The following is a 14,248-nucleotide window of genomic DNA, read 5'->3' on the forward strand; positions in this document are numbered from 1 at the left end:
AGTTGGCCAAGTAACTTCTTCCAAACTTCTTGGCATAGATGAGTGAGTACTTCCAGTGCTCCATACGTTTGTTTAAACATCTCAATTGGTATTCCATCAATTTCTGGAGCCTTGTTTTTCACCGATGCCTTCAGTGCAGTTCGTACTTCTTCTTTCAGTTCCATTGGTTCCTGATCATATGCTACCTTCTGAAATGGTTGAATGTCGATCAACTCTTTTTGGTATAGTGACTCTATGTATTCCTTTCATCTTCTTTTGATGCTTCCTGCATCATTTATATTTTCCCTCATAGAATCCTTCAATATTGCAACTCGAGGCTTGAATTTTTTCTTCAGTTCTTTCAGCTTGAGAAATGCCGACCGTGTTCTTCCCTTTCGGTTTTCCATCTCCAGGTCTTTGCACATGTTGTTATAATACTTTGTCTTCTCGAGCTGCCCTTTGAAATATCCTGTTCAACTCTTTCACCTCATCATTTCTTCCTTTCACTTTAACTGCGACATTGAAGAGCAAGTTTCAGAGTCTCTTCTGACACCCATTTTGGTCTTTTCTTTCTTTTCTGACTTTTTACTCCGGCATTAATATCTTCCTTTTTGATTTATAATGTGCTCTTTATGTCTTATGGTATTATTCCTTTATGTATCAATATCTGTTCCAAGTATTTTTCAGTTGGTGTTTATCTTTTAATTCTATGTATGCATTCCACAAATATTTATTCAGTTTCTACCATGTTCCAAGTACGTAGTAGGAACTGTTATTTTAATATTACATATAGAATCTCACACACACACACACATTTTTAGTTCTTCCAGTGTTTAAAGTTTCCCAAGATTGAATATAAAGACTGGAGAAGAAAACCAGATAAGATCCTGTATCAAAATCTGTGAGTCAGGAATTCTGAAGGGCCTCGGCTATGTCTTGTTAGCCTCAGGAGATTGTAATCAGATGTTGGGCCAGGTTGCAGTCATCTGAATGCTTGACTGGGATTGCAGAGTCAGCCCCAATCAAGGTAATTCACTCACATGGCTAGCAAATTGGTACCTGCTGTTGGTGGAAGGCTTTGTTTCTTCCTCTCCACATGGACTTCTCCATAGGCCTGTCTGAGTGGGGTATCTTGAAGGCTGGCTTCCCCCCAAGAATAAGAAATCAAACAGACTAAGGTAGAAAACTACAAGTAATGCCTTTATGACCTAGCCTCAGAAGTCACACACCTTCACTTCTGATGTATTCTATTGGTCACACAGGCTAATCTTGATTCAACGAGGGAGAAGACCGAACAAACCTGGATACCAACAGGTGAGGGTCACTGGGGATCGTCTTGGAGGCTAACTACCAAGGATCCTAACATCTTGATTTTCCTGTAATTTACTTTATAAAACAAGCACTGGTAATTCTTCAACAACACATACAATTCTACTTTTGTACCATACACCTCTTTTAAACAGCAGCTGTGTCCTCAAACAGCCACTGCTGTATACACATGGGCGCACCCAAACATACATGATTTTCTTTTTAGAGTTCCACGAATTACAGACCCTCTGCTAGAAGGTCATTGTCCATAAATTTGATTAGGGCACTAGATTCCACCTTAAACTCTTAGAATTTGAGTAAGCAGAGTTTAAGATTGCAGATTAAGGGCCAGAAACTTGACTCCTACCTAGTTGTAATGATCTGTTAATTAACTAGGAAACACATCAGGTTTTACCAGAAACCTTTAATTTTCTAGAAACTTTTACCTGGGTTCAATATCCACTTTAATTAAAAAGCACTTGCAGATTATACTAATTTGCTGAAGATGACTAGGTTGACAGGTGATTAACCACATAGCTCAGGTAGGTGTCCGGTAGGTGAAAAGGTCATCAAATCAGAGTTAAAGAAGGCAATTTCTTACAGCCAACTTTCACCTTTCCTGCAGGACAGGCAAAGAGGGTCCTTTGTGAAATCTGTTTGGGACTCCCATTTTTATTTAACCACTGCTCCATTTTAATTAATTTGTCAATTCATGGACATAAGAAAACGTTAGGGTAGTCCTGAGCTTTGCCAGATTGGAACACTTTCCTGGGCTCCAAGGTTTAGCGTGGAGACTGGGAAGCCAGAATGGGGGGAGCAGAAAGCACCAATTCAGTCCAATAGAAGCGAGGTTCTTATCCCACAAATGGCATCCTTATTTCGTCCCCCAAGACTAAAGCAACAAATGTTTGGACTGGGTGCCTAAGAGCGTTCCCCTACCCATTTCCCACTCTTAGCCCGTCATTTTTGATGACATTTCCCCTTTAATATTTGTCTTGAGCTTAATTTCAATCGTCTTCCAGGTGCAAAAATACTAGTGATGGTGAAAGGGGGGTGGTTAATTAATGCCGCATTTGATACACTTTTTCGACATAGACTAAATCCTCGATCGCCAATTTTCACCTGGGCCTGATTGATTAAAAACACCATCTCTGCAGGGGTACGTTGTTTCAGGAGACATCACCTTGTGTCTACCTCCACTTTGGTATTTTAAAGACACTGGTCGAGGAAAGCCTTCAGCTCCGGCAAAGCAATGACGCCAGTTAGTTCAACAACGCGGTGCTTCGCACTCTTCTCGTCACAGTCCTTTGCCCCACCCTTCCCAACCGGAACTACAACCATCGCGCTTCGCGTTAAGCGCTCCCACTCAGAGCCTGCTGCGAGCGCCCGAAGCAGATCCCGCCGGCACCGCCTCCCCGGACGCACTGGGCAGGCGCGGCGCGCGCGCATGCTCGGAAAAAGGACCGCTGGGGTCTCGAGGTGCTGCAATCTGTTGCGCCGCCGCCCGCGGGAGCCCGCAGATCCGGGTCTCGTGGCAGAGAGTGACGTGGCCAATCGGATCAAAACAGAGGTGGGGGAGGACGCCGGCGCCGGGGAGCAGCGGCAGCAGCGGCAGCAGCGTCCGGAGCGACCGCGGCTTACCCGAGGCGTCAGTCAGTCTTTCTGCCGAGCCTTGGTCACGGCTGTCACCCTCCCCGCCCCGTCGGTTGTTGTCTGGGCGGGTGAGTGTCTCTCCTCTCTCGCTGCCGTTCGCCGGCCCACCTTTCCCCTAGCCTGGCGTTTCCTTGGGGTTCCTCAGTCTCTGGCGGCTGCGGCAGAACGGGTCTGCTGCTCGGGCCAAATGGTTCACCGGCCAGGCGATTCTACATCCGGAGAAACCCGCTGTTGCCGAGCTGGCGCCCCTCGGCGAAGAGCGAGGCCGAGAAGTGTGCAATTGGTCTTTTTCTGAAAGAAATCAGAGTCGGGGCTTGGCAGGAACGTCGATGGTAGCCACGATGGTTTTTCTTTTTCGGGCAAGATAATCAGCTCGGGGGGAGGCGTTTGATAAAAAGAAGAGGGGAAAAATCCACGAACCCTGAAATCCACACTGTAACATTTACATCTGTTCTTCAGCCCTTTGTGGGTGTGATGAAGGCATTAAGATGCGTCCTTTGTTGTGGTTGATGAGACAAGAAAGCTGCTGGCCTTTTAGCTTTTTAGCCCCTATTGTGTTGCGAATTTAAAGGATCTCTTTCTGTTCAGTGAGTGGAACCAGAGCAGACAGTAAAGAGGTAGCTCTCTTTCATATTGGAACAGATGATGTTTGATACGGAGTACTGGCAATACCTGAAGTCCCAAATTGCTGTTTTAAAGCCGAAGTTTTCCAAAGTGGCTGATTATATGTGTATTAGGGTTTTAGCCAAGGTGATGTTTGTTAGCTATAGTCAGTAGAATGTTTTTAATTGACTCAGTTTGCAAAATCGAGGATGTGGCTTTAATAGAATGTATTGGGTTTTGCATCAGAAAGGTTGGGTGAACTTCACGCAGGTAATACGTACATTTGTAGAAGGGACCTTCCCAGTTTTTGCGTTTTATTGTCAAAAACAGTTGGCAGCTATCAAAACAATAATTTGGTAGGCGTAAAAGGCCTTCTAGGTGTTGTACTCTTGAGACCCGGAGGAGCCGTTCCCGCTGCCCAGTGATGTGGAGATTGTAGGAAGCTTGTGTGTTCCCTTCCAGTTCACGAGACTGGCCACGTCGATTCCCGTAGTGTAGCCTGCCCTGAACCCCGCCAAATTCCTCGCCCCTGGACAGCACTGAGGAGACCAGAGACCAGGCATCCTGTTTGACCTAAATGTGGTTTGGAAAAAAAGAGTATTCTTTCCAGAGAACTCATTAATTGAAGTCTTTCTGTAGTAAACAGAAGTATGCGTTCATCGATTACCCCTTATTTCATCCAGAAAGAGTTCTTACGGATTTAGACTACTCTTGAAGGGTGCATCCTTGTTGTGGTATAAGGTGGATCTCTTTGTTAACAAATTTCTGCTTCCAGTGTATGCCATTGAGATAGTTTTTCTTGATACCACTGTTGGAATTCTGCTGATTTGGACAAAGGAAATTATCGAGGTTTTGTCTTTTTAGGCTTTTGGCTTTCATGCTACCTTTAACCTTAAATGTCTTTGCTTTTACAAAATAATTTCTGATAATTGGAGGAAATGTAGAAAAAAGCAGATAATAAGTCAATAATCCTGCCACCCAGAGATCGCTAAAATGTTAAAACCAAAAAACCAAACCCAGTGCCATCGAGTCGATTGTGACTCATAGTGACCCTATAGGACAGAGTAGAACTGCACCATAGAGTTTCCAAGAAGCACCTGGCGGATTTGAACTGCCAGCCCTTTGGTTAGCAGCCGTAGCACTTAACCACTATGCCACCAGGGTTTCCACTAAAAAAAAAAAAAAAAATGTTAGCAGTGGTTTATTTCCTAGACTGCTTTGGCATTTATACATCTTATTCAAAAATGGTACACTGCGTATGTTTTTCTGTAACCCACTTTTCCACATAATGGTACTACTTTTTTGAATAACAAAACTTTTTGCCGGTACGAATATTTTGACTTTAATTTAAGGACATATTCACTGTAGGTTTGGCAAGTCATAATTATTAAAATTCAAAAGATTTCCTCTTGAATCTCCCAAAATGACATTGTAAGATTTAAGAAGTTAGTGTGCAATGTGTGGCAAAATAGGGCTGCTTGTTTAACTTTTGGGAGAACAGGCACAAATTATCCTGAGTTGCCAATATGGAAGTTTAAAAAGTTTTCGCTAATTAAGTGGTTTGATTCAGATATAGGCCAGTTAATTTAGTTCTATTCCATAGCTACACTGTAGTCTGAATGCTGACCAGCTGCCCGGGCCCTAGCAATAAGATGGTCCTGGAATATTTTACTTTGCAAAAGCATAATACAGTATACTTTATTCACATTGGGTCTTACATGTGCCATTTTTGTCCAGGGCTGTGGAAAGCAATGCCGTCTTTTACTTCAACTTTAAAGGATGAATACATACCATGAAGTTTCCTAAGTTTGGTAATAATCCACCTTGGGACTACCTAAAACTTTTAAATCTCTATTTTAATTTTGAATCTCTTGGGTTATGAATCCCAGACGCTTACTACTTAGTTCGTTGTTTTCGATTTGCCTTAAATTATAGTGTTTATATATCCTAGATTAGCCCACTTTTTTCCATCCCTACTGCCACCACTTTGTCACACCGTCTCTTACCTGGTCTAGTGCAGTAACCTCCTCTTGGTCTCTCTGCTACCACTTTAGCTTTATATGGTGCATTCCCTTTACCACAGCAAAAGTGTCCTTTAAAATATAGAACAGATTGTTACCCCTTTTTAAAAGCCTCTTGTTGCATTCAGAATAAAATTCAACTCCTTATCAAGGCTTGCCAGGTACTACAAGTTTTGGCACTGTCTTCTGTCTTACCTTGTATACTTTTGCCCAGTGTACTACCCTGGACCTTGGTCATATCAGTTTTCTTTCTGTGTTACAGTCCCACTGGAATTGTCCATGGAACTTGCCAACCTCTCTACTGCCTTAGGGCCTTTGCACTTGCTGTACACTGGCTTCAAATACTCTTCTCTCAGTTTTCTTCAAGGAAATTGCCCCCCTAATTATCACTCAATCCTATTTTATTTTCTCCACATTTATCACTATCTGAAATTCCCGTATTTTCTGTCTTCTGCGCTAGCAGTAAGCTCTGTGAAAATGTGCACCTTGTCTGTTTTTTCACTGCATGGTGGGTACTCAGTGAATGTTGGTTGAATGAATGAACTTGAACATGTCTGTATTTCTCTTGAACATAAATGTCTATTTTAGGTCAGTTCTTTCTATGGAAGAGACTTAATTTTCAGCCCCTTTTTGTAGGACAGTGTCTTGATTCTCTTCAGTGATTTCTGATGTTTAGTCCAGGGAGTAACCACATTCTACCTCAGAATTATGGAATTGATTCTGGGAGGAATGGGTCCCAGGAATCTGCATTTTCCTTCGGTTGATTTTAATGTACATTAAAGGTTAAGGGTGTCTTAATATTTTAATTGCTTTTTTCTGGGATATTGCTTCTTGCTTTATAGTAGTAATGATAACTACCATTTTTTTGAAACAGCGTGCCATGTGCTACGCAAAGAGCTCTTAACATGTTTCTCATTTAACTGCAGAACAGCTCAGATGTAGGTATCCCTACTCATATTTTACAAATAAAGGAACTGAGACATAGTAAGTGGCAGAACTGATTTGAACCTAAGACTGTTTTCTTAACCACTGTACCTTACAGCCTCTGAACTACAGCGTTCAGAACCGCACAGTTTAGTTATGATAGGCCTTTCTATTTTTTTTTTAAAGGTAAGATGGGATTTTCTGTCCCACTTCCAGTTCTGTGTTTACGGAAGCCTACTGCTTTGTTGGCCTTTTTGCCTGAAATTGCACAGCAATTAAGGGAGATGATCTTAAGAAACATTCTACAAAGACTCCCAGGTCTTCTTGCTTTGTTGCGTTGACCTACCAGGCTTAAGTAAATTTGGTGTATTTTCTCCTGCATTTCTCACACCAGAAACCCATCTGTCACATCCTACCTGCTCATACAGTCGTTTGAATTCTTCCTACGTTTTCTACATTAGCTTGGGTGTTTTACTCTTTGGGTTACCTGTGGATAATCTTGAACTGCAGAGATTTCACACTGCAGGACCCTTTCCAGATGATTTTAAGATTGCATTACTCTTTAAGCATGGCTGACTCCCGGTTTACCTATGGAGACTCAGGTCACACACGATCTTTTTCAGAGCTCTTTGGTAAACTATCCCAGGCTTTTGTAAATAGCCATGTATGTCTCCCATCATTCCACTTCCCATATTTAATTATCTTTGGCTGTGCCCTGTTAGTTTGGGAGGCTCTTGAGGTCAGGGAGGACCAGTTAGGCAATCAGTAGGCTTGTTGATAGAATAAAGATTAAAGTTGAGGCTTTTCTTTGTCTTTAAAGAAATGCGTTGCTAAAATGAATTATTTATAATGATTTTTTTTCCCGTGTAACTTAATAAGACTTAGAACAAAAACTTCAGTACAAGGAACAAAATTAAATTGTCTAAAATTGATGATGATAAGTAGTAATACTATTTGTGTATGTATTGTAAAGATTTTGCAGAAAAGTTAAGCAATGCCAACTGTTCTTTTTTACATTGTGACTTATGTTAACCCATTGAACCCGTTGCCATCGAGTCGATTCCGACTCATAGCACATTAGGAGCTTTTAAGATGGTAAAACTTCTTAGACGATTACCAGTACAGGCTTATAAGTAGAGGGCATGTGTGTATGTGTGGTGTGTTCGTGTGCGTATTCATGTTTTGGCCCGCGTAACTGCCCACATATATGAATCTTTGTTTCTGTCTTTAGTGGGCACACATATCTGTAGACCTGCCTTAGGGTAAAGAACAGTGTCCATCCAAAGCCATTTTGAAAGAGGGCTGAAAGTAATTTGAGTATGAAATCAAAAAATAATAATCTACCAGAATATCATTAATAATGACAGTTACTATTTATGGAGCATATATACTAGTCCTGTTACCTTCTTTATGTTCATTTAACTGACACATCAGCCCCGCAAGCCTGATTTGCAAGCCTGATTTACGTAGGAGGACACAGGCTCAGGTTAGTTAAGTTGCCCAAGGTCAAGCTACTAATACATGGTATTGGTGAGATTCAAACCCAGTTTTCCCTTGACCCAAATCTCATGTACTTTATGTTGTTTAGTCAACAACAGTGTTGATTTTTTTTTTTTTGCCTTACAGAAGAATGGAGGTCATAATAAGTAAATCTATTTGTTTTATCTGTCAGAATATGCTGGTAGAACTACTTTCATTAATTTTTGGCAGCACAGTGATTATGAGATAACACGAGCTATGGCTGCTAACCAAAGGGTCTGCTGTTCGAATCCACCAGCTGCTCCCTGGAAACCCTATGGGGCAGTTCTACTCTGTCCTTTAGGGTCGCTATGCGTCAGAATAAAGATTGACCATGAGGGCCAGCCTCCAAGATCACCTGGAGGAGCGGGAAGGAGAATCCCAAAATAGGATCTGAGAAAGTGCTTTTTGAATTGTAAAGGGAAGTGCCCCCCACCCTTTATCCGGGGTGTTCAACGGTTGCATGAGGTGGCTTGGGTTAGGCAATGGGTTAGATTTTTCTTTTTTTTTTTTTGGTATTTTAACCTAAGTGAAATACACAGCTCTAATAGCTCTTTTTTTATTTTTTAAGACTTTTGTTATGAAATGTTGCAAAGAGTAATAATATATAAAACCAAAAATAAGAAAAAATCTATAATCCATTCATTTAGACGCCATCTCTGTAATCATATTTTCTTCTAGTTTTTTATTTATTTTAAATTCATTTTTGGTGTAATTGAGATACAGTATCCATATAAGGTTATATCTTGATATTTTTGGTTTAAGATAATGAGCATTTTTACCATGGCCTTAGAAACTTTCTCAATATGATTTTAACTGCCTGTGTGTTACAAGATATTTTGAATAAATTGATTTACTCGAAGTTTTCATTTAATGTTGGACATGAATGTGGCTTCCAGTTTTTCACTGTTGTAAATAATATTGTAAAGAATCTTGACTTCAGATAGTTAATCCAAGCTCTGAATAATTAGGAGTGACCAGTCTAATTATAAAAAGATGTCATATAAAGACTTTTTAATAGTTTGAAATGAAGTGGTTTTAACCGTAAGTCAACAAGTGCGTGTAGCATACATGTACTTACATATGCCTAAAAATTTAAATAAAAGTTTTTACCAGAGGTGAACAGGGTGAGGAAAAGGGAATGTGTTTTACTATCCAGTTTTTTTAACCTTTGTGTTTGAATTTTTTTTAACCATAAACGTATATTGCTTTTAAAATAAAAAAAAGGTCCAACCTTTGGAAAAGTATATACTTTTCTAAACAAAACTATTTTTTAGGTTTATAGTAGGGCATGTATGTTTATAAAGTTTTAAACTTCAGTGCTTTTGTTTTGGAGAAAGTTAACCTTCTCGTTGCTTATTTTCATATAGAATTTTCATTTCCTTTTTTTTTTTATATTTTGCTCCATAGCACAGATGTTGAGTTTCAGCTTTGTAAAACACAGACTGAAACTGGTTTATGCTTGACTGCACTCATTGACAAGTATTACAGGCGTAGAGCCATCAAAATTTAACAGCTAATAAAGATGCTTTAAATCAAGTTATGGGTACAGTAAGCATCTTCCTGGCATACACACCAGACTTAGTGGTCAGTGTTCTGGCTTGCTATCATGTTTTTTTCTTTTTTTCATTTATTTAGTTATTGTTTAGAATATACACAGCAAAACAAACCAATTTGGGCATTTCTACGTGTACAATTCAGTGACATTGATTACATTCTTTGAATTGTGGAACCATTTTCACCCTCTTCTGAGTTGTTCCTCCCCTATTAACATAAATTCACTGCCCCCTAAAGTTCCTATCTTTCAAGTTGCTGTTGTCACTTCCATCTTGTATAGATCTTAAAATCATGATAGTCAAGGCAGACACTTTTTACTAGTTTAGCTAAACTATTATTTGGTTTTAAGAAGACATTAGGGGATGTTTTTGGTTTAAGGTTTAAAGATCATCTCAGGGCAGTAGTTTCAGGGGTTCATCCAGCCTCCATGGCTCCAGAAAGTCTGGAGTCCATGAGAATTTGAAATTCTATTCTGCGTATTCCTTCCTTTGATCAGGATTTTTCTTCGAACAAAATGTTACAGTAGTCATAGCAGGCCACCATCCAGTTCTGGTCTCACGGCAAAGGAGGCAGTTGTTCCTTGAGGCGGTTAGCCACACATTCCGTCTCTTCTCCTATTCTCACTGTCCTTGTTCTGTTGCTCCAGGGGAATAGACACCAGTTGTCACGCCTTGCTATCACGTTTTATCTTAGGACATACTTTTTTAAAAACAAGTTTGCTTTTTGTATAGTTTACAATGTATTATGTTGCCTTCTCACTCCTTAGCAAAGGTAACAGAATTGACTTGCTTGAAATATTGAACAGGCTTTTTTTTTTGAATCTGCGGTGTTTATGCAGTTTCATAAATTGTTTTCTTTATTGCAGTGATTCTAAGCATTTTTCCTGTCATGATCAATGGCATGTATGTGCATTTATGTGCAGATATGTCATCTAGGCTGTAGCAAGGATAAGAGTTCCGTGAGTTCATAGAGCAGGAGGAGCCATAATGCTGCTCAAAAAATCATGAAGGCTAGGAAGTGAATAGTGATATTATCAAGAAAAAGCCTTGGTCATGCTCTCATTTAGTATTTGAATGATGTTAATCGTTCACAGACTAGTAACATTACTTGTACCTCACAATTTCAAAACACATCAGTGTCTTGTAATACAGCTGTGAAAAATGGCTCTTTAAAAATTTTTTATTGTGGTAAAATATATGTAACATAAAATTTGCCAATTTAGCCATTTTCAGTGTACAATTCAGTGACTTTAATCTCATTTACAATGTTGTACAACCATTACCACTATTTCCAAAACTTTTTTATCACATCAAAGAGAAACTGTATACCCATTAAGTAATAGCTCCCCATTCCCAACACCGCCCCCTCCCCCCGCCCCAGCTCCTGGTAGCCACCAGCCTACTTTCTGTCTCTATGCTTTTGCCTGTTCTAGATATTCCATGTAAATAGAATCATAGTATTTATCCTTTTGCATGTGACTTGTTTCAGTAGCATAATGTTTTCAATGTTCATTCATGTTGTGGCATGTATCAGAACTTCATTTCTATTTAAGGTTGAATAATACTCCATAGTATATGCGTACGGCATTTTCTTTATCCATTTATCTGTTGATGGACGTTGGTTTTTTTCCACCTTTTGGAAAAACATCACTATGATTTGAGATTACGTAGTATGGAATTTTTGTATCTTCTGTTGTATTTTTCTGTTTCTATCTTAAAGAAAAACAGTCATATTTTCTGAGCTTAAAAAAATTATTTAGCGTATAATAAGTACTTTTGAGTAGAGATTTTAGGAAACATTTTCACAGTATGAAACTTTTGGTTAGGAGACTGAATGTAAACAAAGATAGTTAGGATACTGAATATAAACAAAAGAAAATTTCTTCTTTGACCGTTTACGGTAAATGAACTCCCAGACCTTTACCAGGTGCAGAAAGAATCTTTGAGGTTGTAGAAGAGTAAGGTATAGCCAGAGAATGACAGGAAATTAGAAAGACCAAGATTTAGAATAGACTTCTTTTTTCCTTTTATGTACCAGAGTGATAGCTGTGGCCCCAGGGGAACACTAGCACTACAAAACTGTATACAACACAAACTCTTTGCTGGGAGTTGATACCCTAGACTTGAATTGCCCACAGTGTTTTACAGTTTAAAAGCACTCTTGCACATTCTCACTTAATCTTTGCAACAACCCTTTAAAATGAATAGTTTTAGTTACCACTCATGTTTTGTAGATAGAGAAACCAAAGACTCAGGAGAGGCTAAGTAATTTATCCTTTCCTCAGTAGTGCCATAGCTTGAATCATTTATCTAAGACATAATTCTTCTGTCTTATGTTTCAGCAAGTGTGTCCTAATGTGATTTCTAGAATATGATCAAACACTAGTGAGGTATAAAGGGTCACTGAGGAAAGAGAGGAAACTCTGATGGTATATTGGTTAAGCGCTATGGCTGCTAACCAAAAGGCCACCAGTTCAAATCCACCGGGTGTTCTTTGGAAGCTCTATGGGGCGGTTCTACTCTGTGCTGTAGAGTCACTATGAGTCAAAATTGACTCGACAGCAACAGGTTTTTTTGGGGTTTGTGGAAAGAGAAGGTAATGCCTCAGAAGGGGTTTGTGGAAAGAGAAGGTAATGCCTCAGATAGGAAAATAAGGTCATAAAAAGTAACTGAGAATTTCCCGAAAACTGGTGGCAGCCCTGAGGTGGGCCTTTTAACAGAATCATGTGCTGCAGAGAAATGGAGGAATTACAGAGATAAGGTCATTCTTGGTGACTTGTAAGAGTTAAGCTGGTACTAGCAATGAGACAGAAGGTTAAGGAGAGAGAGAGTTCTCCTTTTCAATTTCAAGCTTTCTGCAGAAAAGAGTGAGCACCACAGAAGTCATTTGTAACATTTAGTTGTTAATTGTATGAACTAGTTGCCGTTGACCCCATGTGTCAGAGTAGAACTGTGCTCTGCAGAATTTTCACCACCCAGGGAGTCCGTTAATTATATACTGGTATATAATTATGGTATGTAATTAATGTATGCTGGTATGTAATTATATTGTTTTGTGTTAATTAAAATTAATACTTGATTGCTACCTTTTGGAGCTTGAGTCTGCCTTTTGTTTCTTCTGTATCCCCCTCTGAACTCTAATGCCTGTTACGTAGTCCCCTGAGGACTTGTTAGGTACTTCCTTGGAAGGAAAGGAGAAGTGAGAGTCAGAAGACTGATTCAGAGGTAGATTTGAACCCCACCTCTTGCTGTGTGACTTTAGAGAAGCCATTACAGATCTGGGCTTCCGTTCTTTCCTCTTTAAATGAATGCATGAGAATTGCTGCATCTCTGAAGTTGTTAGTACATTTGTTAAGTTGTAATTTGTTGAATACGAATAAATGAGGATTTTGTATCCTTTTTTTTTTTTAATATATATTTGCTCTTGGCTGTTAACCAAAAGGTTGGCGATTCAAACCTACCAGCCACTCTGTGGGAGAAAGATATGGCAGTCTGCTTCCATAAAGATTATAGCCTTAGAGACTTATCGGGCAGTTCTACCCTGCCCTACGGGGTTGCTGTGAGTCGGAATTTGACTTGATGGCAGTGGATATGGGTGCAGTAATATTTTGCATAGGCCCCCTGGCCATGCCGACTGTCCTTGTTGCTTCTATGTATTCCCATTCCACTTTATGGAAACTAAAGTTATCATTCTTTCCAGCCTGCTCTTCTGAATAGTATGCCTTCTTAAAGGGTGTCTTTAGATATTTTTCTTAAACTATAAATATAGAGAGAGAGAGAGTAAGAATTTCAGACGGTGTTTTTACTTTACTTTTGTAATTAACTACTTCAAGATAGAAAAATAGAGGGTTGGCAGTTTGAATCCATCAGCCGCTGCTTGGAAACCCTATGGGGCAGTTCTGCTCTGTCCCGTAGGGTCACTATGAGTTGAAATGGACTCCATGGCAATGGGTTTTTGGTCTATAGGATCAGCATGGGGAGCAGTATAAGAAATGTGTAACCATATTTGTTTAGCTTGTAATTTGGATTTAAAATATTCATTTTGATAGGATTCGGGGGTCCGTAGCTCTTAACCACTGTACGACCAGGGTTTCCTTTAACTCCTAAGCATAGAGAATTGTGATATTTGAGCTAAATAATGGGTTATTTCAACATTTCAGTTTTTAAAATGTCCTCCACTTCTTCCCAGGCATAGGCTTTAGCACATTTTTTTACAAATAATAGACTGATACGAACTTGCATCTGATTCCTTTCCTTGTCTGCTGTCCATCACGATGCAAATGTAGGTTAAGAAAGATAAAATATGTCATTAGGAAGAAGTAATAGGAAGTCAATTGATAGTTATCTATTTTTTTTTTTACTGCTCTTAACATTGTCTTTCTGAGAGTGAAAAAAAAAATAGCATGATTGGGCATATCTGACAGATGTCTGATGAGTCCAGTCAGGATTTTACAATGTGACTTTCTGTCCCAAGGTCTGTCACATACTAGGTGTGTGATCATGGGAAAATTGCTAGCTTCTCTGAACCTATTTTCCTAATTTCTAAAACAGGGATAATTTTCCTGCTTTGCCTATGTCAGAAGGACTGTTGTCAGGATGTGAAAGAAATTAGTAAAGCTACCAAAACCAAAAAAAAAAAAAAAAAAAAAAAACCCACTGCTTTCGAGTCGATTCCGACTCATAGTG

The 14,248-nt window shown here is 39.5% G+C and overlaps 1 protein-coding gene across 2 annotated transcripts in view; it reads left to right on the plus strand.

Moving 5' to 3' along the window:
• The first annotated feature begins 2,723 nt into the window (after positions 1-2,723).
• SMIM14 (small integral membrane protein 14) overlaps positions 2,724-14,248 on the plus strand; it is a 69,921-nt gene continuing 58,396 nt past the window's right edge. The window contains exon 1 of one of the 2 annotated variants that reach the window (XR_007517745.1): positions 2,724-3,008. The gene's annotated coding sequence lies outside the window, so the exon portion shown is untranslated. The remainder of the gene's footprint in view (positions 3,009-14,248) is intronic. The other variant, XM_049886977.1, reaches the window with a different exon arrangement.

This window comes from Elephas maximus, chromosome 5 (genome assembly GCF_024166365.1).
Source record: "Elephas maximus indicus isolate mEleMax1 chromosome 5, mEleMax1 primary haplotype, whole genome shotgun sequence".
Taxonomy (NCBI): domain Eukaryota; kingdom Metazoa; phylum Chordata; class Mammalia; order Proboscidea; family Elephantidae; genus Elephas; species Elephas maximus.